Here is a 26495-nt window from a genome sequence, read left to right as displayed (position 1 = left end):
GCTTCTGCTCCCTTTGTTCTCATGGGTCCGTGGCCAATGGCCTTCGAGGGGAGGGAGAGACCCACAAGGAGTTGGGCTAGTGGCACAAACCTTTAATCCCAGCACTCAGGAGACTGAGACAGGAAGATCTGTAGTTTGAGGCTAGCCTGTTCACATAGGGAATTCCAGGCTAGTCAAGGCTACTTAGTGAGACCCTGTCCCAGAAACAAACAAAAAAAGGTGAAGGGCTAGAGTGATAACTCAGCAATTAAGAGCACCTGCTGCTGGGTTCAAAACTGAGTTCAGTTCCCAGTGCTCACATTGGGTGGCTCACAACAATCTGTAACTCCAGCTCCAGGGGATCCTATACCCCTGGCCTATGGAGGTACCCTCACACCTGTGCAGTAGTCACACACAGACATACACACACACACACACACACACACACACACACACACAAAATTTAAACTTTCTTTTTAATTTTATTTATCTTTTATTTTATGTGTATGTGTGTATTGCCTGCATGTAGGTAAGCGTACCATGTCGTGCAATGCCCGAGGAGGTCAGAAGAGGCTGTCAGATCCCCTGGGGCTGGAATTATGGACAGTTGTTAGCTGCCATGTGGGAGCTGGGATTCAAACCCGGGTCTTCTGCAAGGTCAGTGTTTGTAACCTCTGAGCCATCTCTCCAGCTCTATAATTTAAAACAATAAAAAGATTTTTTTTTTAAGGTAGACAGCACCAGGCAGGGTGTGGTGGCACACAACTTTAATCCTAGCACTTGAGAGGCAGAGGCAGGTGGATCTCTGTGAGTTCAAGTCCAGCTTGGTCTACATAGTGAGTTCCAGGCCAGCTGGGGCTATAGGGAGACCCTGTCTCAAAAAGACCAAAAATAAAAACCAAAGAAGGTAGACAGCACCTAAGGATTAACACCTGAGGTTGACCTCTGGCCTATACACTTGCATGTGTACATGCATATACACATTGACCCACACATAGGAACATATACACTTTGATGCACACAGAAGCTGCAGTCTACATGAAGACAAGCCTGGGGAAAGGGAGGGAGGGAGGGAGGAAGGGAGGGAGGAAGGGAAACAGTGACAGAGAAAAGGAAAAAGAAAAGAAAAAGTAAATTGTGAGACTTTGGAATTTACAAATGTCGCGTTCCCGCAGGACTCTGGGCAGTATGGAGACTTGGTTATTTGTTGGACCCATCACCAGATTCCTGGCAATGATCTGGGAATGACACAAGTCATTCTGAATCAAGCCCAGAATTGAATTAAGAAGGATTCCAGGGAGCTTGGGGAATTTTCCTGGTCCTTCCCAAGAGTAACACAGCATGGCCAGCAGCCCAGGTCAGAGAGGGCAGGAAATAAGATGCTGCTGGTTGGAGAGAAGCAGCCAGGGAAATGGGGAGTTACACCAGTTGGAAATTGTACAAGGTGAGTACTCCTTGGAGTGAGTCACCTCCTCTAGGACACAGAGCTCTGGTGTGTGGCTACCTCAGGCAAGGCCCTGAAACACCCTCAAACCAACTTTAATTTTCCAGCTATGAATCACAAAGGGGGTGTTATTAACAACAGACCCTCTGGAAGCTTCCTATGGAAGAGCCAAATCCCTCTGTTTCTGTGTCAGTGAAAATGTGCAAGTGCGATCACCATGTCACTGTCGGAACATTTAAATGCTGTCATTTTTTTCTGGCATGGTGGCACACACCTTTAATCCCAGCACTCTGAGGCAGCAACAGGAGGGCTTCTGAGTTCAAGGCCAGCCTGGTCTACATAGTGAGTTCCCTGGCCAGTCAGGGCTACACAGTGAGACCCTGTCAAAAAAAAAAGTTTATCGTTATTGTTTTAAATTTCATATTTTCTGAACTTCCATTCTCCTGGGATTGCCCTGGTATGGCCACGGTGGTGCACAGAGGCTCTATAATGTGAACTTGATTGCTTCAGACTTCATTCCTTGACTTCCTTGGACTATTCTTTGTAGTGCACGATTTTTCTCATTCCAGCTTGTCTCAACTTTGCTAGGGAAAAATCAAAAGGGGTTTGGAGTTATACTTCAGTAAAAGGGACAAAGGATGGACTAAAGGTCTTTGGGACTGGGATGGGGAGAGCAAGGAGTGGTAAGTGAGTGACCTTTGGAAAGGGGCTGAGGTATAGACTGAGAGGCAGGAGCAAAAGAAAACCCAGCAGGGGAGAATTCTGCCATACTCACATGCAGATCTAGCTTAGGCAAGCCAGCAGGACACACTCCAGAGCACATGGGGGCACCCTTCTATTCCTTTCACTGAGTTTTCCCTCATCCTTTAAAATGTTGTCCTTGGACCAGCAAGATGGCTCAGTGGGTAAAGGCACTTGCTGTCTAGCCTAATGACCTGAGTTCAATCCCGAAGACCCACACAGTGGAAGGAGAGAACAGACTCCCAAAAGTTGTTCTCTGACTTCCACACATGTGCTGTGGCACTTGAGTAAACACACACACACACACACACACACACACACACGAGTGAGTGCCACAGTGCACCTGTGTATGGTCACAAGACAACTTGCAAGAGTTGGGTCTCTCCATTGTGTGGGTCTGGAGATGAAATCAGTCATCAGGCTTATCAGGCCCTTACCTGATAAGTCATCCTGCCAGCCAGTTCTCATCTTTACAGCCAAGGCCAGGCCATCACCAAGTGAATCTATGCCAGCTCATGGCAAGAACAGCAGCATACCCAAGATGATGAAGAAACACCTAGAGGACACCAGAATGTCACCTGGAGCCAAGAACAGCTGGACCCTGTGGAGCCAATCAGCCCTCAGTCCTGTGAGTGGAGAAAACACACCAATGCTGGTTGTTGTCAGTCAATGTTTGGGGGTGATTAGTCATTGGACATTACTACATTTAAAACTGATATACGGCTGGGCATGGTGGGAAGAAACCATCTCTTTCAAGGATGGGAATCTTGGTAGATTAACCAGGCTCCAGTCAATGGACCTACACTGAAGGACATTTGGGGACACAAATTAGACTCTATAGGCCTTATTATATATACAATAGAGTACATTAAATTGGGGGGGGCAATAAATGGAGGTGCAGATAGGGGAGGGGATCTAAATACCATCAAACTATATTGTATAAGTTGCAAAAATTCAATTTTTAAAAACGGAGTCAGAGGTGGTAGAGCCATCTGTGGCCATGGAGACGAGAACACTGCTATGGATAGCTGAATGACAGACTAAGGACAGTGCTCAACGGATGCTGAGCAACAAGAGAAAAGAGTGACCCCACCTTCTGAAGCCTCCATGTGAACCCCAGATGCTGAGCTCTTGGACTCTTACAAGAGAGAATAATCAACTTGAGACCTCTGTGAAGGCAGTCAAACCTACATTATGATATAGGAAATGCCATGTCCTTGCCCAGGGCCCAGATGCCCTCAGGAGACAATGGGGCGGGAGCACTAGATAAAGTCCAAACTCATTCATCCATTTTCTCACTCAGAAAACTGACTGGTACCTGCTATGTTCCTGGCTCTTTATTTACCACATTATTTCCCAGTATAGGATCCAGAGTCATCTGCCTGAGTTTAAATCCCAATAAAATTCAGCTGAGCACATCAAAGCCTAGCACAGACCACATTTCTCAGCCTCCCTTGCAGCTAGATCCAGTCATGTGACTGTCACATTCAGTGAGAAGTGAGCAGAGGCACCAAGGGCATTCCCTAGGAGGTAAGAGCTTTGCCCAAGCCACTAGCCATCATGTCTGTGAGCACACAATGGCCTTTTCCTTTGCATCTGCTTCCTTAACTACCTGTGGATCCTCCATCCAAAAAGCTGTTCTTGTTTCTAATACTCCATAGCACAGCACAGTAGGATAACTATGGTTGACAATGACAAAATGAGTATTTCAAAATAGCTAGGAGAAAGAATTTTTAACTTTCACAACACAAAGAAATTACTGGCTATACTGTTACCCTGATCTGAGCATTACTACAACATGTATTGAAATGTCCCACTGGACTCCATAAACACATATAATTAAGCCAGATCTGGTGATGCGAGTCTATAACCTCAGCACTTGGGAGACTGTTGGAGGAATGTTGCAAGTTTAAAGACAGCCTGGGAAATTCAGTGAAAACCTGTCTCAAAATAAAAAGTAAAAATTAGGGCTGGGGATCTAGCTAGATGTGGAGGAAAATGTTCAGCTATTATGTCAATCAAAAATAAAATAAAAATTTTAAGTCAATCTTAGCCAATGAAGGCACCTGCTGCCAAGCCTGACAATCTGAGTTTGATCCTCAGGACCCACATGGTGGAAGGAGAAACTTGTTCCTACAAATTGTCCTCTTTCCTCCATATTCATACTGCGGTACGCGCACACACACACATGCACACGCACACACAGAAATAAGTAACAGAAATAAGTAACAAATAGCTAGATAAATGTAATATTTTTTAAGCTGCTAGGGTAATAAAGCAGGCACACCAATCTTTCCCCTGGGAATTCGTTCCAGCCAAAAGCATATGTGTGGTATTTTAAAATAAAATGAATAAGCCTCAAAGGCCAGTTTCAAAGCTTACTGGACACGGTGAAATGAGAAAGCCAGCAGACCAACTGATGACCAGCAAAGCCAATCAAATCCTTAGAACAAGTGATAACGGTACTTAGAGAAGAATGTGCTGTGCTCATAGAAAAACCCCACAGAGCCCCAAGGCCCTGGTCAGCCATCCCAGTCAATATGTTTAGGGGACCTTCTATGTGCTGAGATCCAAGGAGACTTCTGTGAATGAGACATACTCTGTGCTGGAGAGGAGCTGGCTGTCTGGCAGGAACCATAGGCAAGCCCAGAGGTGCTGATGGTCCAGGGTGCAAAATGCCTCCACAGCAGGTGGGTCATAGGCCTGCAGGGCCCAGTGGAGGACACACCACCAGACAAGGGAGTCAGCTTGGCGCTAGAAGTTATGCTCAAGGCTACAGGCCTGAATTCCTTGACTCATTCATTGTTCCACAGTGCAAGAGAGATAAACTTCCTGACTGGGGCTCTGCTGCCTACCTGGTAGGGGCCTAGAGAACTTGCCTGGCCCCAAGCATGCTCACTGCCATACCTAGTTAGGCAGGCTGAAGTCCCAACTCACCCACTTAGCACTGTGTCCTGAGCAAATGACTTCATCTCTTCTAGCCTGGATTTCCTCACCCACGAGATGTGATAGTTGACAGGAATGAATGACACAATGACTGGCCTATCATGGGAGCTGCACAAGTTCCACTCCCTTTCTACCACTTTGTAAATTAAATCTTATTTTTCAAGGCTGGAGGGCCAGCTATTTAAATAGTTTCTTTGACTGGGTAATGATTTCATCAGTAATCATTCCCAAATTTCAAAGGCCTATAAGTCCAAATGGCAGAAAGGCAGAGGCTCTGAGTTGGAAGCACTCAGTCCAGCCTCCACCCAGAACCTTCCCCACCACTTCCCTACGAGGCACCAGCTTCTGCTTACCACCTCCCCAGCAGTCCTTCCACCACTGGACAGTTCTGACTGCCCAATTGAATGGCCTCCCTGTCATTCTCTCATTCTATCTCATTCTATCTCATTCTCTCTCTCCCTCTCTCTCCTCTCTCTCTCTCTCTCTCTCTCTCTCTCTCTCTCTCTCTCTCTCTCTTTTTTGCCTCTCTCTGTATTGTATGCTCTTATGTGTGCAGGTGTATATGTAACTATGTGCCCACTGTGTGTGCACATGTGGAAGCCATAGGACAACTTTGAGTGTTGTTTCTTGGGTGCTATCCACATTTTGTTTTTGAGACAGGGTCATTGGCCTGGAGCTTGCCAAGTAGGCTAGTGTGTCTGGCCAATATGAAGGTAGCATGCATGGGACCAGATCAGCTGCCTGGGCCCCTCCTAGGTGGACAGCGCCCTAGGCCAGATGGGGCTCAGGTCTCTTGGACTCCACTTGTCTCTGCTTCCCAAGCACTGAGATTATGAGAGTGTATCATCATTCTCGGCTTCTTTAAATATGAGTTCTTGGAACTGAACTCAGGTCCTCGTGCTTGCAAGGCAAGCATTTTACCAACTAAGCCATCTCCCCAGCACACTCCTGCCATTTTCACTCCTGGGTCTACCCTCTGTGTTCACAATCAGCTCCTCATGCATGCCTCCTTAAGGAAGGGTATCTTTCCTCCCTCCTCATGGCCTGCTTCATAGCTCCTTCTGCCTGGGATATGCAGCTTTTCAGGGGATTCCCAAGAAGCCCATTTCCTATACCCTCGTGCAGTCTCTGCCCCTTGTAAGTGGGGCCTTGGGGCTCATTTCTGAACAGAGCAAAAATATTGAAATGTCACTTCCGAGATTAACTGTGTTAGTTACTTTCCTCATTGCTGTGACAAATGTCTGACAAAAGCAACTTCTGGATTGAAAGGTTTGTTCTGGTTCACAGTTTGAGGGTACAGTCCATGATGGCAGGGAAGGCATGATGCAGCTGGTCACATTGCATTGGCACTCAGGGAGCAGAGACAGATGAGTGTTCATGTTCTCCCTTTCTCCTTTTTATACTGTCCAGGACCCCAACCCACGGAATGGTGCCACCTACATCTAACTCCCACCTCAACTAACAAAAACTACAAACTCCCCCACAGACATGCCCAGAGATTTGTCTCCAAGGTGAATCTAGATCCTGTCAGGTCGACAATCAATACAGACCCTAACAGTAGCCAAGACGGTGGCTTCCATCTTGCAATCTTGTTCACTCTCTTCCTCTCTCTCAAAGCCCACACTTTGGGGGATTCAGCTCCCACACTGTGAGCTGTCCTGTGCAGAGTCTCACAGGCCAAGGAAACAATGACTCTGGCCAGCAGCCCTGAGGGTGAACTTCAAAGTAGACCCTCCTTCCTGGAATCTTGAGATGATCACAGTCCTGGGCAACAACTTGACTGTACCTCAACAGACACTGAACAGGACCTGGCTCCTGGGAACAGATAATTAATTTTGTTTTGCTTTTGTTTTTATTTTTGAGATAGGGTCTTTCTATAGCCCCAGTTGGCCTAGACTCAGTATGTAGATCAGGCTGGCCTCAATCCCACAGAGATCCACCTGCTGGGCTTAAAGGCATATGCCACCACATCTAGCTGGTAATATTTTTTAATCATTAGGTTTTGGGATAATTTGTTATTCAGTAATTAATAATTAATACCTGGCCTGACATCTCATTCCTTCAACCTGTATTTCTAGAACCGTCTCATCTCTGCTCATACTTGAACAGATCAATGTCGCTTCTGAACTATAGTGTCAGAATGTACCACAACACTCTAGACATAGTCACACAGCAATACTGCTTCTTCCTATGTCATGGACACTGTCCATTATGCCCACCCCCCTCATCCCAAGATGCCATTAGCATTTTAGTGGGGACCTCTCCCATTCAGTCTGAACTTTGGTTGCCTAAAACTCCTCTGTGTTCCATGAGCTGCAAGGAAAGCCTAATCACCCACTATTGCTGACTTGTGCCAAGTGATTTGTGTATGTGTGCATGTTTATGCATGTGTTCATATGTGCAGGTTCACATGTGTACAGGTGCACATAGAGACCAGAGAACAACCTCCAATGTTGTTCCTCAGGTGCTGCTCACCTTTTTATTTTTAATTAATTAATTTTTTATTTTATGAGTGGTTTGCCTGCATGTAAGTATACACATGTCATGCAAAGCCTGTGGCGGCCAGAGAGAGTGTCAGATCCCCTGGAACTGGAATTACAGATGGCCATGTGGGTACCTTCCACAGTGGTAGGATTCTGCCTTCCCAGCTCTAGGATTACAAGTTCTCACCACCACCATGCCTGGCTTCTTTATGTGTTTCTGAGGACTGAACTCAAGTCCTTGTGCTTGTAAAACAAACACTTTACTGACTGAGCCATTTCCCCAGCCCTTCCAACTGATTTTTCAAATGCAAATACAGGAGTCCACAGTAGCTGAGAAAAGTCACATGCTGGGGACTGAAGAGATGGCTCAGCAGTTAAGAGCACTGGCCATTCTTCCAGAAGTCCTGGGTTTCAGTCCCAGCACCCGCATGGTGGCTAGCAACTGTCTGTAACTCCAGTTCCATGGGATCTGACACCCCCTTCTGGCCTCCGTGGGTACTGCATGACATGGGTGCACACTTGCCTAAACAGGCAAAACACTCATACACATAAATCAGAAAAATACATATAAAGAAGGAAAACAAGAAAAAAGAAACACGTTCACTAGGTGTGGCAGCACACACCTGTAATCTCAGCACTCAGAAAGCTGAGACAGGAGGATTGCAAATTTGAGACCAGCCTGGACTACATTATAAGACCCTGTCTTTAAAAAACACAAGATGGCTAGGAATATACCTTAGTATTATATCACTTCCCTAGCATGCACAATGCCCTATGTCTGATTCCCAGGGCTAGGGGATGAAGAGGAGCTCACAGAGCAGTCATTTAAATTTATTCCAAGGAGGACTAGAGACATACTTTGGTTGGCAGAGTGTTTGCTAGCTCTCATGAAGCCCCGGTTTTGAGCCCCAGCGCTGCATTAAACCAGGTGTGATGGCACATGCTGCAATCTTAGCGCTGTGGAAGTAAAGGCAGGAAGATCAGGAGTTCAAGATCATCTTTGGCTAAATAGTGAGCCTGGGACACATGAGACCCTCTCTAAAAAAAAAAAAAAATTATTCCAAGGAAATAATTTGTTAAAGGAAAAAGCTGGGATCAGGAAGCAATCCACTGCTGTGGTGACTGTAGTAATCTGACACAGCCTGAAAAAAATGCCTGTGACTCTAAGTAACTCCACACTTGGAGCCTTGGTTTCCTTATCTTTAAAAAAACACCTAGACCTGGAGAGATGGCTCACTGGTTAAGAGTGCATACTATTCTCATAGAGAACTGGAGTTTATTTCCCAGCACCCATATCAGGAAGCTCACAACCACCTGTAACTCCAGTTCCAATGAATCCAATGCCCTCTTCTGGCCTCCTCAGGCAACTACATGCACATTCATGCATGTGTGCACATACACACGTATGTACACACACACACACACACACACACAGGTATACGTATAATTTTGAAAATTAAAATAGGGGCTGGAGAGATGGTTCAGCAGTTAAGAGCATTAGTTGTTCTTGCAGAAGACCAGGCAGGGTTCAAATCCCAGCACCCACATGGTGGCTAACTACCATTAACTCCAGTTTCAGGGGATCCAGTGCCCTACTCTGTCCTCCGTGGAGACTCTACAACACGGGTGCACTTATATACATGCAGGTATAATACTCATACACATAAAAATAAATAATTTCAAAAATTAAAAAGTCATATTAAAAAAAGAAAATTTAAAATAAATCTTTTCTAAAAATTCCCTTAGTGCACACAGGTAGCATGTGTGGTATGGTAGCTTATGGTAGAATACATACTTAACATATGAGGACCTGGGTTTGACCTAGGCATTCCTAGTAAATTTAGCTGGTATAACAAGTGATAAAATCAGGTGCCAGACACATCATCAAAGGAGAAAATGAGTTCAAGGTTCAAGCTAGCTCAGTTTGCACGATTGTATAAACTTGAGCCAAGTGCCTACTTAGCTCACAGGGTAACTGTGAGGGACAGGAGCCATGTGAGCTGCAGGGCAAATGTTGGCTATTCTCATTGGTAGGCCTCTAGGCTGTTGCTGATTCGTGTCACTGCCTGATGGCTGGATACCTTCTTGCCTGAGTGCTTTTCTTCTTTTGAATTATTTCCTTGGGACAAATTCAAACTCCTTTCTCCAGCTTGCTAGAGTTATCAGATCCAAGAAAAGCAGGTAGCCATAAATCCCACAGCAGCTGGATGGAATCATGGCAGCTCCCCTGCTAGGAGCAGCCCACAGTGGGTGACCCACAGCTGCTCCTAGCTGAGGCCCATGTGCCAGAGATTACATCATCTAGAGGAGCTGGTCCTCAGCAGTAGGGAGGGGAGCCTGGGGATGGCAGGAGACTTCTACTTTATTGGCATTGTTATTTCCATCAGAGGAGGAGGAGAGCTGGTCCAGATGCCATATGCCAGACATGCCCTGTAGTCCTTTGGAAACATTCCAGAACGTTTACATGGATCACATCTCAGGGTGAGCCAGAGGGGCCTAAGGTTATGGGTAGAGGCACAAGCCCTCAAATTTGCTGTGTGAGAAGACATATAAGAATGACAATGTGGAGGGGGAAATACAGACCAGAGAAAGCAGCAGTGCCCAGAATGGAGACTCTCTACTACATTGATTCAGGAGACCCTAAGGCTCAGGACTATATGCAGTATTCCATGTATATAGACCAGATGTCATCTCATCTTTTGGGTTCACACAAAATGGATAACTACCCCAATCCCATGTGCACCCCTCGAAGGTCTCTCAGGGATTCAGAGACCCATCAACCACCCTGGTTATCACTGACAGGTCCATAATCTTTGAGTTAATTTGTTTTGTGGATCATTCTGCCGCCCACAGACACAACCCACCTTCTGTCTGCTAGTCCAAGTAGACCTGGACTGAAATCAGTTCCCCTCCATGATTCAGTAGAATAAAATTCAAAGTTTTGAAATCATTCATATACAAGCGCATTGCAAAGCTAAACAGCAAGAAGAGTAGACATTCATTGTGAGTGTGGTGCATGTGTGTGCATGCACATGTGTGTGTGGTTAGGCACACCCTTGCATGTGCATGGTGGAGGCCAGAGGTCAACATCAGGTATATTCTTCTTTTTTTTAAGATAGGGTCCCTCAGGCCTGGAGAGGTGGGTCAGTGGTTAAGAGCACCGGTTGCTCTTGCAGAGGACCCAAGTTCAATTCCCAGCACCCACATGGCAGCTCACAACCATCCATAACTCCAGCTCCAGGGGATCTGATGCCCTCTTCTGACCTCCACAGGCATTGCATGACATGGGAGCACTTACATACAGGCAGGTAATATACTCATACACATAAAATAAAAATAATAGCTGGGCGTGGTGACTCATGCCTTTAGTCCTAGCATTTGGGAGGCAGAGGCAGTAGGATCTCTGTGAGTTCAAGGCCAGGATCTACATAGTGAGTTCCAGGCCAGCTGGGGCTACGAGGAGACCCTGTCTCAAATAGACAAAAAAAAAAAAATAGAGTCCCTCTTTGAACCTGAATTTCACTGTTTTGGCTAGAATGGCTAGCCAGAAAGCTCCCAGGATCCTTTCATCTCTGACCCCTAATACTGGGCTTATAGATACACCCATTTTTTACATGAGTGCTGGGGATCCAAACTCAAGTCCTCATGCTTGTGCAGAGACCACTTTACCCACTGAACCACCTCCCCAGAGCCCTTATCTTGGTGATGGTTATGGTGGTATGGGGTGTGTGTGTCTCTCTGTCTCTGTCTGTGTCTGTGTTTCATAAGCCAGGACTTCCTTTCAGTATTTGATAAGAATAGAAACCAGCTTTTCTCCAGTTCCAAGTTTCTATTATTGTTGTTGTTGTTGTTGTTGTTGTTGTTGTTGTTGTTGTATTAGTATGGCGAGGGGGTGCCACAGCACACATGTGGAGGTCAGAGGACAACTTTCAGGTATTGGTTCTCACCTTTCACCATATGGGGATTGAATTCAGGTCATCAGGGTTGGCAGCAAATACCTTTACCCTGATGAACCATCTTGCCAGCCTAATTTCATGTTTCTAGAAGAGTTGTCATATACAAATTCCCAGTCTCTCCAGACTGTGGGGTGAGTATCTGACCAAGACTTGGCTCAGTCCAATTACAACTGCTATTCCCCATCCTAAGCTGGTGTGAGGCAGGCCTGGATCTGCTGAGGTCATCTTTCTAACCATGGGGAAGAGGTCTCTCCACAGGGGAAGAGGATGAAGCCAAGACCCAAAGAAGCCAAGCCAAGGGCAACAAGAGGACAAGGAGGGAAATGTTCTTTGAGTCCCTGGATCCATATGAGTCAACATAACAGCAGTGACCCTGTGATCCACAGTCCCTTGGGCTCAGCTTTCCTGCTTCCTTTCTTTAAAAACTGGAGTTAAGGGCTGGGACATGGCTCGGTCAGTTCATTGCTTGCCATACAAGCATGAGGACCTGAGTTCAGTCCCAGAACCCATGTAAAACAGTGGACATAGTGACACACTCTTGTAATCTCAGCAGTGGGGAGGCGGACACAGGCAGATCTTTGGGGCTTGTTGGCCAGCTGGATCAAGTCTGTGAGCCCCAAGTCCCAGTGGGAGATCTCCTCTCAAAAAACAAAGTAGACAGCTCCTGAGGAACAAAACCTGAGGTCTCCACATGGATGAGCACACACGTGTATGTGTACACACATGAACACACACGAACTCACACAAAATAAAAACCAAAATAAATAAGTAATATAGGAGTTGAGACCCAAACACTGACTCCCAAAAGACTGTGTGGAGGTCTTCCCATCTGTCCCCTGTGCCACCTTCACTATCCCCCAAGGTTACAGTACAACTTCAGTACTGAAATCCTGGAGAGTGGCTCACGTCCATGTCTGGTTCAGCTCACAGCAGAACATGGACAGTGAGTGCCTGCAGGAGCTAACCAGTGTCTCCTGCATAGACCACCATCCTCCCTGGTTCTGCTCCACCATCATCCCTGCCCTGCTGCTCCATTAGGTTGTTTCCTAAAGACAGTTTCTTTCTCAAAAGGGACCTAAATGCTCAAACCATTAACATTTTTGCAGTGTGTACATGCTGGGCACACCCAATTCAAAAATCAAAAACGTTTGAGTCCCAACAGGGCCCTGCAAATGGGAAATCCACACCATAAAACTGAGCTCTAGAAAGGTACTTGCCACCAATCTGACAGCTGAGTTCAGTCTCCAGAGCCCATGTGGTGAGAAGAGAAAACTAACTCCCACAGGGTGTCCTCTGACCTCCACGTATGCACTATGACATGTGTGCAACCACACACATAAACATACATACATACACATACACATGGTAATAATAATAAATTATTTTTTAACCTTGATTTGGGGGGGCAATAAGATGGCTTAGTGAATTAAGGGACTTGTCACCAAGACTGACAACCAGAATTTGATCCCTGGAACCCATATAAAGATGGAAAAAGAGAATAGACTTCAAGTTGTGCTCTGACCTCCACATGCACACTGTGGCGTGTGAGTGCACATACATGCACCCACGTGCACGTGCACACACACACACATGCACATACACACCACAAAACACAAAGAAATAAAGTTGTGGGTTTTTTGTTTCTTTGTCTTTTTTTTGAGACAGGATCTCCTTGTAGCCCCAGCTGTCCTGGAACTCACTATGTAGACCAGACTGGCCTCAAACTCACAAAGATCTGCCTACCTCTGCCTCCCAAGTGCTAGGATTAAAGGCATGTGCCACCACCAGCCAAAGTTGTGTTTTTTAACTTGTTTTCTGGGGCTGGATAAATAACTGCGGTTAAGATTGCATGCTGCTCTTACAGAGGACCTGGGTTTAGTTCCCAGCACCCATATAGAGTAGCTTAAAACTACCTGTAACTCCAGCTCCAGAGGAATCCAACACCCTTTTCTGGCCTCCATGGGCACCTGCACTCATGTGCACATACCCACACATACCCTAGAAATTAGGTTTAAAAAACTTGGCTTCTGGGGCTGGAGAGATGGCTCAGCAGTTAAGAACACTGACTGTTCTTCATAGGACCCAGGTTCTATTCTCAGCACCCACATGGCAGCTATGAACCGTCCTTAACTCCAGTTCCAGAGGAATCTGCAGCATTGCACGACACGGGTGCACTCATATACATGCAGGCAACATACTCATACACATAAAATAAAAATAATAAAATATTTTTTTAAAAACTTGGTTTCTTGCACAAAATTATTTTAAATGTTGTATAAAATTAACCTCAGGCTTTGCGTAGAAGATACATATAAAGCACAAACAAATTTCCGCAAGCTATCTCACTATAGACTCACAAATATTCCCAAATTGGAAAAAAATCCGAAAAACTTCTAGTCCTAAGCGTTTCAGATAACTGATCCATAGTTTTTCCTATGTGTATTTTTTCTGGGGAAGGGACTGGTAGCTTTTATCAGATTCTCAGAGTTTTGTGACTCGGAAAACAGACAGAAATGGAGAGCGATGGGAGGAGGGAGGGCCCAAGTTTCCTCCACTAAGCGAAGAGCCTGTTGCCAGATAGAAGTTAGAGCCAGATGGTAAAGGGCAGATCACAGACTGTTCTAGCCAAGGTCCTCAGAAAGCTGTGAGCATTTTCAGCCCTGGCACCCTTTGTTCAAACAAAACCTTAGAGGAAAACCCAGTCTGGAAAATAGACAAGAGGAGGCAGGAATGGGGGCAGGAAGAGGGGAACCTTGACCTTCAAAGACACGTAGGAGGAGCTTAGTGCAATCCTTAAGACTCCTCCATGCATCCTTTGGAAAACCCTTACGTAGCTGACTCAATTCATTTTACCGATGGGAAAACCGAGGCCCATAAAGAAGTGAATCGATTGTATTGCTAGTTTGCTTTTTTAATATTTATTTTTATTTTATGTGTATGAGTGTATTGCCTATATGTGTATAAGTGCAACTGTGTTGTGCAATGCCCGGGGAGGTCATAAGAAAATGTCAGATCCTCCTGGAACTGGAGTTATGGATGGTTGTCAGCTGCCATGTGGGTACTGAGAATTGAACTCAGGTCCTCTGCAAGAGTTGCCAGTGCTCTTAACTGCTGAGCTATCTCTTTAGCCCTATATTGCTAGTTTGTGACATCATGAGGACTAGACTACAAGGCTCCCAGGTTCCAAATCTCCTGGGTGTGCTTCTCTGTCTGGAAAAAGGTAGAAACTTCATTTTATGCCACCAGAGGCCAGGGTGCCCAGAGCTTCCCACAGCCCACATGCAAGGGCCTGCCTTCAGGCCCTTGAAACAGCCAGCACTCCAGCCCTGTAACCCTCCTGGTCTTTCTAGGCAGGCCATCAGGAATCTCCATCATCCAGGAGAGTTCAGAGGAGCAGCTGGAGGATGCTAGCCACTTGGATAGCAATTTTTCCCCTCATCTTGTCATGGTTTTTAATAACACAGAGTGAGCTGCTGGAGTAGAGGAACTTTTTCTGAGATTCCACAAAAATAAAAATTTAATTAAAACCCACAAGTCGTGAAATTCCATCTTGTAAAGTGAGACATCTTGGGGCTCTGCCTCTAGCAGATCTCAGTCCCCAGGGCCAGGTTCATACTGGCTCCTCCCTGGCCACTGATGGAGATGCAGCTGATGTACTGTCCAAGAGGTCCAGAATGAGGCCATATTTTAGCAAAAGTCTGCCGCATTACATCCTTGAAACCCACTCCCTGCCTTTGGATGCTGGGACTGCCCCCATGACTTAGATTGGATTTTAAGTCCAGAGCATATTGCTTTCTGAGCCTCCTGAGGCTTAGAGGATTATTTTGGGTTTAATCCTTTAATAATTTTTCCTCCCTCCTGTCTGAGGTCTGGGTTTCTGGCTAAACTCAGACTAGGTGAAAGAACTATGTCCAGCCCCATGGACCTCCTTGCTGCTGTCCTCTGTCGCTCTCTGAGAGTTATAAAGGGCTCTTCAGACATCTGACCACTTCTAGAACATGCAGAGATAAAATTGAAAGTCTGCATTTGGACTTGAGGTCTGGACAGAGGGAGAAGCAGCCCGTGGAACCTGGAACCTGATGTGCTTTTTAGTCTGCTGCAGCCTGGGCAAAGAGGGCTAGCATCCCCACTTTCCAGAAACAATAGAGGTTTGGTGACAACCTGTAATTTGTCCAAGTTGATGCAGGTGGCAATCAGCAGAACCAGGCTTCAAACCCTCCCACTGGACTCTCTGAACTGTGGCAGCTGCCCAGCTGTTCCTCACTCCACCCTAGCCTGTGATTCTCTCTCCAATAAAGATATGGCTAGATAGGGACACCCCAGGAAGGGGGAAGAAAGAGACTCCTGGCCCAACGAAGCCACCCCAGCAGTTAAATGCTGAGCAATGTCCAAGTTCTCCACCTTACCAAAGTAGTCTCCAAGAAAGCTCTTGCAGGTGCCAGGTGATACTGAACACCCAGGTGGAACACTCTGGCATCCAGGCCCCCCGGGGGGGAGGGGCACGCTAGTGAGCTGAGAGAAAGGATTATTACAGAAACCAGACTCAAGGAAGTAAAGTTGCTCAGGTGAGGGAACACAGAGAGGTGAGCTCTGTCACCAGCACAGATAGTCACACCTGGACTGGGCCTTACACAGATAAAGTAGATGTTGATCAGTCAAGAAGGAAGGAGTTGAGTGCTGAGGGGAGGCAGCATGAACAAAGTCGAGGAGGTGTGAAGGGTGTGGTACACAGAAGATGCCCAAGGAGAGGCAGGGATAGCCACAGAGATGATTAAGACGCAGAATGTTCTAGGTGGACAGTAAATGTGTGCATTCACTCGACAGAGGTAATCCCCACTCAGGACCCCTACAAACCAGCCCTCCTGCCCAGCAGCCTCATCTGGGAGATAGGAGTCTCCTGCCCTCTCCTGAGCCCTACAGACAACTAACTTCCTCTGTATCCACAACTCATTTTTCAGCAAATCTCCAGTGAGCAGCTTCACTGTGCCCCACACCTGCCCAAACCACAGAATTAGGAAAAGGAAAGACCCTGCTCTTCCTGTGGGAGGGTACAACAAATAAGGGGGTAATCACAAGACAGCGCAGTAAGTGCTATCAAGAGAGGTGGCCACGGTGGGAGGGGCTGTGGTAGCATCTGCGTCCCCTGAGATCTTGTTAGAAATACGTATTTGCAGGCCCTGCTCCAAGTCATTTGATGCAGAAATGGGAGTAGGCCTGCCGATCTGTCTTAATAAACCTTCCAGGTGACGCTGGTGTGAACTGATGGGTTACTCAGGATCAGAGGAGAGAGTGGTACTTAACCCTGAAGAGAGTGATGGGGAAGACTTCCTGGAGAAAGAAACTCCTGCATACCTGTAATCCCAGCACTCAGGAGGCTGAGGCAAAAAGCTGAGTTTGAGGTAAGACCCTTACCTCAGAAACAAAAGACAGGAGGTGGTTGAAAAACAGTGCTTGCTTAGATACATGAAAACCAGGAGCACCTCATAAACCAGGCGTGGCGGTACTCTGTAACCCCAGCACTCAAGAAATGGAGGCAGGAGAATCAAGAATTCAAGTCATCTTCAGCAAGTTTGAGGCCATTCTGGGATGCATGAGACCCTGCCACCCACACAAAAAAAGGGGGAGATGGAATGTAGCTCAGTTGATATAGTGCTTGCCTAGCATATAAGAAGCCCTGGATTCAACCCTCACTGTGTGAAACCAAGTGATGCATGCCTGTCATCCCAGCACTCAGGAGACAGAGGCAGGAGGATCAGGAACTCAAGGCCAGCCTGAGATACATGAGACCCTGTCTCAAAACAACAAAACTACAGGCGGGTACAGTGTGGCAGATGTGTGACTAGAGATGGGGATCGGGACTGGGAAAAGTAAAAAAAGCAATCAAAGATGTCAGAACCTCTGCAGAAGGAAAGTGAGACGGTGTAGGTGTTCAGAGAAACCCCCTGCAATAAACAGCCCTGCCCAAGTCAGCCAGGACAGATACCCCAGCCTCCCAGGGGCCTAAAAGCCCCCCACTTCGTCCTTGCACCTCCTTGGTTTGGTTAACCAAAGCAGCATGACCTCATGTGTTATGGCTGCAGGGGCGGAGGAGGCCAGATCCGGTGTTTGTATTGAAATTAATTGGGGGCTCGTGGATGATGGAGTCTTTGAGGAATGCACAGCGCCCCCACCACCCATGTGATCCTTCAAACAATGGTGTCACTTACGACCACCACAGCCACTAGTGGTCCACATCTACATGTCCACAGCTCTTATCCGTGAAACAGTAATCAAAGACAGATACAGAATTAAAAATAAAGAAGATACCTACAGAGATTTGTGATGGGGAGGGCTTAGGCGAACACTCCCAAAGCATAGCCTAGGAAGCAGAGGCTGGATGTACCAAGGTAGCAAGCTTGTCAATCAGGAAAACCCCACTGCTCACCCCTAGCACTGATTTATGGTGATTCAGAGGAGAGATGCTGCCAGGAACAGGCCAGGGCCAGGAAAATTTCATCTGTCTGGAATCTGACAGGAAAAACGAGGCCTGGAAATTTCAGAGGAAGCTGGGATCTGCGCCGGTCACAGTGCCTCTGTTTGTGTTCGCTCAGCTGGCTCCTGTTAGCAGTTAAGGGGCTGCGGGAGGAAAAGCAGCAGGCCAGGTTTTTCCATCTCCCCAGAACCTTGAGCTTGATCCCCAGGCAGCAGCTGCTCCTGCAACCTCTGACCTTAAACAGGAGCCTTCTCCAGGTTGCCCCCAAACCTCCCAGCCCCAAGCTGTATCTTAAATCAACATCTTTGTTTTTGTTTCTCTTGCTACAAAAAATGATAACAGAGTGATACTGTATTTTGGGTTGTTTGTTGAGTCGAGTACAAAGCACTCAAAAAAGCAGGGTTCAATGTGAAAATTAATTCAATTTCTCTTTAATTTCCTTCATTGGAATAGCTGGGTTTTCCCCTGAGGTCGGTGTACCACCCTCCCTGGACTGAGGTGTCAAGATCCCAGATCTCTGAAACTGGTGCTCCATGTTCTGGAATGAGGCCAGAAGTTAGGTCTATGGTCAAGAGCTTGCCACACGGCAAATCTTACAGGGATAAACAAGGTGGTGCTGAGGTTCAGGATCCACCACCCTCAAATCTGTCCCCAGCATTTAACAAAAAACATCAGAGGCAGGAGGCTCTCTCTCCCCTATCTCGGCCATCCTGCCCCCAGGCCAGCCATAAAAGAATTCTCCAATACTCTTGAAGGACCCTCCTTCCAAAGAGTCCTTACACAGAGAAACTAAACAAGACACAGAAAAGAATCTAAACAAACTTGCTATGCTGCCCAGAAGTCATCATCCCACAGGTCTCCCCTCTCATCAAACCCCAGCACAAGTGTCAGCATTCTGTTTCTTTGGGTCTTCATTTTACTGTGAAGTCTCCTACATCATGTTAAGCTTATTAAATGAATTTGTAAGCAGGGTGTAGTGGTGCATATTTGTAATCTGAGCACTCAGAGATAGAGGTGGGAGGATCTGGAGTTTGAAGCCAGCCTGGGCTATATAGTAAGTTAAAGGCCATCCTGGGCTACATAGTGAGACCCTGTCTCAAAAAAAATTACTAAAGTTGGACAATTTTCTCTTACTAATATTGTTCTCCGACCAAAAACTGGGAGATGAGTGTAGAAAAGACCTTTTTCCCTCCTGCGCCCATTCACTTTCGTCTACTCCTATTCTGTGCCAGACCTGTACAGAGGGTGTGGGGATGGGGGCAGGGCATGACCTGTCCTCAAGGAGCTCACACAGCCCAGTACATAAATAACCATAATTCAGGGAAACAAGTACGCTAACTGAGGTAGGCAGAGAAGGGACATGCAGCACAGAGAAGTCTCAGGCTACTTCAAAAGACAGGTGAGGGCTGGCAAGATGGTTCGGTGGCACTTGCTACCAAGGCCGAGTTTCATTCCCAGAACCTCCACAATGTAAAGAGAGAACAGACCCCTGCAAATTGTCCTCAGAACTCCACATGTGGGAACACACATATACATACAAATACTAAATAAATAAATGTTAAAAAAAAAAAAAAGGCAGGTGATGGGGGAGGCATCAAGGAAAGAAACAGGAGTGCAGAGAGAAGTAGGAAAGAAAAGGGGTCAAGCACAGGGTGTCTGGAGACACTGGAGCAAAGGGTCCCAGGACTGGGCCTGCTCAGGAAGATGATTTGTTTTGTAAAAAAAAAAAAAAAAAAAAAAGCAGGAAAGCAGGGACTAGAGAGATGGCTCAGCAGTTAAGAACACTGGCTGTTCTTACAGAAGACCCACATTTGGATCCCAGCACCCACATGGTGGCTAACAGCATCCGTAACTCCAGTTCCAGGGGATCTGACACCCTCTTCTGTCCTCCATGGGCACTGCATGACACGGGTGCACTTACATAAAATAAAGCTAAATTTTTAAAAAAATATTTTATTATTTTTATTTTATGTGTATGAGTGTACTGCCTGCATGGAAGTGAGTGCCCCCGTGTCATGCAGTGCCACAGAGGTCAGAAGAGGGCCTCAGATTCCCCTGGAACTGGAGTTAAGGATGGTTCATAGCCACCATGTGGGTGCTGGGAATCAAATCTGGGTCCTCTGCAAGAGCAGTCAGTGCTCTTAACCGCTGAGCCAACTAAACTTTTTAAAAAAATTTTTAGAAAGGTCACTCATGGTACTTGTTAAAGATGGGAAGCTAGGGCTGGGTGTGCTTGCACGAAGTCCCAGCACTTGGGAGGCAGATGCAGGCAGATCTCTATGAGTTTGAGGCTAGCCTGGTCTACATACCTAGTTCCAGGCCAGCCATGCTACATAATGAGTCCCTATCTCACAAAACAAAATAAAAAACAAAAAGCAACAAGATGGTAAGGAGGCCTACAGTCAAGGGAGTTACTGCACTGATCAAGGCGTTACTACCCTGGGAGCTGGCAATGAGGAAGAGAGAGCAGGCTCAACTTTCATGCTCCTGGGCACCCAGAAAGACTTGTTCCCAAGTTCAGCTGCTTCCTCCATAAAATTGAGAAATCAATGTTTATATGATGAATTTCCTTCCATAAAAATCTAAATTGGGGGCTGGAGAGATGGCTCAGTGGTTAAAAGCACTGACTGCTCTTGCAGACGAACTGGGTTCGATTCCCAGCACCCACATGGCAGCTATGAACTGTCCTTAACTCCAGTTCCAGGGGAATCTGAAGCCCTCTTCCGACCTCCGTGGCATTGCACGACACGGGTGCACTCACTTACATGCAGGCAATACACTCATACACATAAAATAAAAATAATAAAATATTTTTTTAAAATCTAAATTAGCCCAAACTCAGGACCTTTGCACAACCAGTTCACCAATAGAGTGGGTATCATGTGCCAGATGCTGTCCTGGGTCAACACAGATAAACAAGATATAAGAAATGTATTCCCAGTGCTGTACCTACTATCCATTAGAAAGAGCTAGGCTCATGAACTGAACTTATTCATTTATTTATTCATTCATTCATTCCTCCAATACTAAGCATCTCCTGGCCACCTACACAGGCCAGACATAGCCAGGCATTGGTCAAGTCAGACATGATCCTTGGGCTCAAGGAATTTTGTGGCATGAGACAGGCATGGAAAAATAACTACAACACAAAGTGCTGGGTGCTCCTTAGAGATGAGGGAATGTGGGGTTTAGAGAGGACGGCTCTTCAGCTGATAGTCAGGGGAGGGTTTTGCAAAGCATGACTTTGAATTCCATATAAGTCAAACTGTGACAGAGGGACCAGTACTTTTCAGACGAGGAACTATGTGTGTTATAGCCAAGTATGAAAGATGGCAGGTGACCAGAGGCCAGGAGGTCGAGTAAAGTGTAATTCAGCACAGACTGTGAAGGACAAGACAGAAGCTTGGGCTTTATCCTGTTGGTAGTGGGAAGTCTCTGGCAGCTTTGAGGCAGAACAATGACAGGTTTTGATCTTTTTTCACATTTTGTTTATTTGGTGTGTGTATGTGTGGGTGTGCACATGCCACTGCACATGTGAGGTCAGAGAACAACTCTTGAGAGTCAGTATTCTCCTTCCACCACGTGGGTCCCAGGGATAGCACTCAGGTCATTAGGTTTGGCAGCAAGCACCTTTACCCACTGAGCCATCTTGTCAGCCTTTGATCTATTTTTAGAAAGAAAACACTTGCAGCCTTGAAGAGGAGGGATTGAAGCTGAAAGGGTCTGGGGAAGAAAATACCACTGGGATATTTCGCAATAATCAAGGAGAAATAAAGGCCTGAATTATGACAGTGGTAGAGGGGACAGGGGACAGCGATGGCATCCAAGGACATTTCTGCCAGAAAGCCATACAACCCAGTGACAGGGTGTAGCTGGAGAGCAAGGGAAAGGAGGGGATACGTACCCCTCTTGCCATATAATGTCCTGTACTGTCTGTGATACCACAGAGTCCCCACCAGCAAGAAGAGCCTCATCAGATGCAGTCCCTTGACCCTGGACCTCCCAGCTTCAAGAACCATAAGCTGGAGGCTGAAGAGATGGCTCAGCAGTTAAGAGCACTGGCTGCTCTTGCAGAGGACCCAGGTTCAGTTCCCAGCACCCACATGGCAGCTAACCATCTGTAACTCTAGTTCCAGGGGATCTGACACCCTCTTCTGGCCTTCAAGGGCACTAGACACACATTAGTATACATACATACAAATAGGGAAACATTCATACATGTAAAATAAAAATCAATAAATCATTTTTTTAAGAAACAGGAGCTGGGGCCAGGCGTGGTGGTGCATGCCTTTAGTCCCAGCACCCAGGGAGGCAGAGGCAGGTGGATTTCTATGAATTCAAAGCCAACCTGGTCTATAGTGAGTTCCAGGACAGCAGGGGCTACAGGGAGACCTGTTTCAAAGAGATCAAAAAAGAAAAAAAAGAAAAGAAACAGGAGCTGAATAAGCCTTTATCTTTTTTTTATTTTTACTGTATGTGTGCACATACACATGTATGTGTTGGTGTGTGTATGTGTGCATGTGGAGACCACAGGGCAATCTTGGGTGCAATTCCTCAGGAGCCATCCACTTTGTTTTTGTTGTTGTCTGGCTGGCCTGGAACTTGTTATGTAGTCCAGGCTGGCCTCAAACTCACAGAGATCCACCTGCCTTCCACGTGTTGGGATTAAAGGTGTGTGTCACCATGCTCAGTTTTATTTTATGAGTGTTATGCCTGCATATATGTAAGTGCACCCATGTCATGCAGTGTCCAAGGAGACCAGAAGAGGGCGTTGGATCCTCTGGAACTGGAGTTACAGATGGTTGTTAGCTGCCATGTGGGTGCTGGGATTTGAACCTGGATCTCTTGCAAGAACAGCCACCTTGTGTTTTCAGACAGGGTCTCTCGTTGATCCTGAGCTCACAGATTAGGCTAGGCTCAGTTTCACTCCCATGTGAAATGTGTGAGAGAAAGAATGTGAGTGTGTGGGTATACGATTATGTGCAGGCATGAGACTCTGAGTTTAAGGACATGTTTGAGTGTATGGGTGTGTGAGCATGTGGGCAAATGTTTATTATAAGTTTCTGAGTGTGTGTTTGTGAGTTTGTTGAGTGTGTTAGTGTGAATATTTGTTTAGTGTGACTTTAGTCTCTGCCTCCCTAGTACTGAGATTACAAGCACACACACCACACCTGGCTTCTTTACACAGTTCTGAGGATCCAACTCAGGTCCTTGTGACTGTGCAGCAAGCCCTTCACCGACTAAACCATTTACTCTTCATGTATGACTAGTCTGTGGTCTGCAGAGGTAACAGCAGAAAAACACGATGGACTACCACACCCTTCTCCATGGAGTGCTGGGAAGAGGGTAGAGGAATCCGTGAGAAGTGAGGAAGTGCATGTAGACAGCATCTTTAAGACGCTTCGGGAAGGAGGAAGCCGGTGGCATCACGTGGGTCAGGCAGAGTGTATGTTTATGTTTCTGTAAATGTCTCTGTGTTTGTGTGTTTGGTTGTTTGTGTACTTCTGTGTACATTTTTGTATGTGTTTTCATGTTTGTGTAATTGTATATGTCTATGTGTGCATCATGCAGATTTATGTCTGTTCATTAGGCATCAATTGTATTTGTGAGTTGTGTATCTGTTATGTGTCTTGTATGTGTTTGTGTCTATCTCTGTATTTATGTGTATACATGTAGTCTGTGTGTGTTCTGTGTCTTAATTTCTATGTGTTTGTGTGTCTGTATATGGCTCTGTATGCATATGTGTGTCATTGTATCTGTGTGGTTTTTTTGTATTTGTGTATGCATCTGTGTTTCTATGTGTTTCTGTATTTGCATCTGCATCTGTGGTTCTGTGTGATTGTATGCGTATATGAGTATTAGTGTGTTAGCATGAGTATGTTAGTGTGTGTGGTTCTGCATGAGTGTGTCAGCCTGTGAGCAAGGGTTTGGGTGAGTGTGTATACACAATGTTAGTGTGTGTTTGAATGAATTCATAAGTTTGTGTGTGTGTGAAACAGTGAGTGAATACAAATCCATGTGTGTTAGTGCATGTGAGGGTATGAGTATGTCCCTGTGTGTGTGATTATGTGTTTGTGAGTGCTTGTGTCAGTGTGTACACATGGGAGTAAAACTGCAATAATGTGGGTGTATGTAAATGAATGTGTATGACTATATGTCAATGTGCATGCCAGTGTGTTTTCACGTGTGAGTCTGAATCAGTGTGTGTGTTAGTGTGCTTTGTGAGTGAAAGTATGTGGGAATGAATTCACAAAAAATGTGAGTGGGTGAGGAGCGTGTGAATGCTTATGTCAGTATATGTTTTGTGAGTGTGTTAGAGTATGTGTAGCTGTGTATGGATGAGCGTTCCAGAGAAGGTGTGAGCATGTGTGTGAATGTAAGAGAGTGTGTGCGTGAAGGAGAATGTGTGAGGGAAAGAATGTGAGTGTGTGGGTATACGAATATGTGTGGGCATGAGACTCTGAGTTGAAGGGCATGTTTGAGTGTGTATGGGTGAGCATTTGAGAGAGGGCGTGAGCATGTGGGCAAATGTTTATTATGAGTTTCTGAGTATGTGTTTGTGAGTCTGTTGAGTATGTTAGAATCTGTGTGAATGTGCAGGAGTATGTTCATGTATGATTATGTGTATAAGTGTGTTAGTATGAATATTTGTTTAGTATGGGTGTCTCCATGAATGAGTGTGTAAAAGTGTATGGTTGTGGGAGTGTGGTAGTCTGTATTGGTGAATGTGTGAAAGTAAGTGTGAGGGTGTAGTATGAAGATTAATGTGTATGTGTATAAGTGTTGGTGTGACTGAGGGGGTGTGTATGTGAGTATAAATGGGTGTGTGTGTCAGTGCAATATAGATGAGTAAATATGTTAGATGTGGGGCTCTCTATGTGTGAGAGAATATATGGTTGTGTGTGAGCACATGTGAGCATGTTGGTGACTGAGTACATGAGTGAATGTACAAGTGTGTAAAAGCAGGTGTGTGAAAATTAATGTATGTGTGCACGTAACTGTGGATGTATGCAAATGTGTGTTCAAGTGTGGTATGAGTGAGTACCTGCCTGAAAATGTGTGTTAGGTGGGAAGGTCTATGTGAGCGCACATGTGACATGGGCTTACCCTGGGCTCAGGAGGTGCTGTGCCCCTGCTCCCCTGCTATGCCAACCAGCAGAACTCAAAAAGGAATTTGTCAGGTCGTTTAGAGATAAGGCCTTTGATTCTGGTCCTTGGGGAAAATATCCTCTGTTTTTATCCTGGACAGAGGCCAGAATGCCAGAAAGGGGGCTCTGGTTTCTTTCCCTTTCACACAATCTAAATGAGCCCTGCAGCCTTCCAGCTAAACAGAGTATGTGACTGAAACTGAGAAGCTCCTGGGCACCTGGTGGGGTGGGCCGACTGAACTGACTGCCTGGTGGGGCGGGCTGACTGGACTGACTGCCTGAGCCTCACTCCAGTTTCTTCTGTGACTCCAATAAAAGTCCCTGGACCAACGGCTCCATTGGACTCTACTTCTGGAACCTGCCTCCGTAACGCAGGAGCTCATTCTTTCTCTTAAGCTCCCACCTATAACCCTATAATAAAAGCCATTTCTAAATTCACCCTGCCTTGTCCATGAATCCATTATTCAGATTTGCAAGACAAGAACCCAGAGCCACTGACTCAGTGAAAGTTTTGTGTGGCCATGAGTTCAAGTCCACCTGGGGCTAAGAAGCCTCCACTGAACTCAGGGAGCTGCTTCCCCTATTTCGCTCCCAGGCCTCTTCCTAAGGCCAGTATGTGGCCTGGGGAGACATGGGCTTGGAAGCTTGAGGAGGTGTCTCAGGCCACCTTAGCAGGGTATCCTGTCCCTGGCCAGGTGGGAGGAAGGACATAGAGCTTCTCCATCCTCAGCTGCCTTCCCAGACCTCACTCTGACCCCAGCCCCTCTGCAGAGAGCTCTCCCAGACAGAAGTCACTGGCTAGCCTTCCAAAAGTAATTCCAGAACTAAATCCCAAATGCCTCACCTCTTACATCCTCTCAAAGCCTCCCCACTCCCCAGCCAGCCCACCTCTTGGAGCAGAGAATTAGAAACCAGCAAGGGCAGAAGATGACATCAGCGGACGTTGTCTGAGACCTACAAAGCAGGAGGAGAATTGTCTGTGGAAAGGCCAAAGAGCAGGGTCCTTAACTGACCCCTCTCAGCCCACCTGCATGCCTGTTCCCTCCTTTTCCAGCCCTTCAGGGCCTCCAAAGACTCAGCTCCACAGGAAGATCCCGCCTTCCTTAAAGCAGGGTAGAATGCTCAGCCCTGCTATTAACAGAGCATCCGGTGACATTTTAATTGAAATTTCACTGTAATTATTCCAGTTGGCCAAGAGAGCGAGCAAGACCAAGAGCAACTGTGACACTGCGGATAGATGCATGTGTGGAAGATGGGTGAGCGAGGAGAGAGGAGAGAGGAGAGAGAGAGAGAGAGAGAGAGAGAGAGAGAGAGAGAGAGAGAGGA

At 46.3% G+C, this 26495-nt stretch overlaps 1 long non-coding RNA gene across 2 annotated transcripts in view; it reads right to left on the bottom strand.

The window, feature by feature from the left end:
- Positions 1 to 1619: 1619 nt before the first annotated feature.
- Positions 1620 to 26495, bottom strand: part of LOC115071287 — a 66610-nt gene continuing 41734 nt past the window's right edge. Inside the window, exons 3-4 of one of the 2 annotated variants that reach the window (XR_003850376.1) lie at positions 2602 to 2790; positions 1620 to 2007 (exon numbers count right to left, since the gene is read on the bottom strand). This is a non-coding gene — a long non-coding RNA (uncharacterized LOC115071287). The remainder of the gene's footprint in view (positions 2008 to 2601; positions 2791 to 26495) is intronic. The other variant, XR_003850377.1, reaches the window with a different exon arrangement.

This window comes from Nannospalax galili, unplaced genomic scaffold (assembly GCF_000622305.1).
Source record: "Nannospalax galili isolate Female #2095 unplaced genomic scaffold, S.galili_v1.0 scaffold95, whole genome shotgun sequence".
In the NCBI taxonomy this organism is placed as follows: Eukaryota; Metazoa; Chordata; class Mammalia; order Rodentia; family Spalacidae; genus Nannospalax; species Nannospalax galili.
This window is presented reverse-complemented; position numbering and strand designations above follow the sequence as displayed.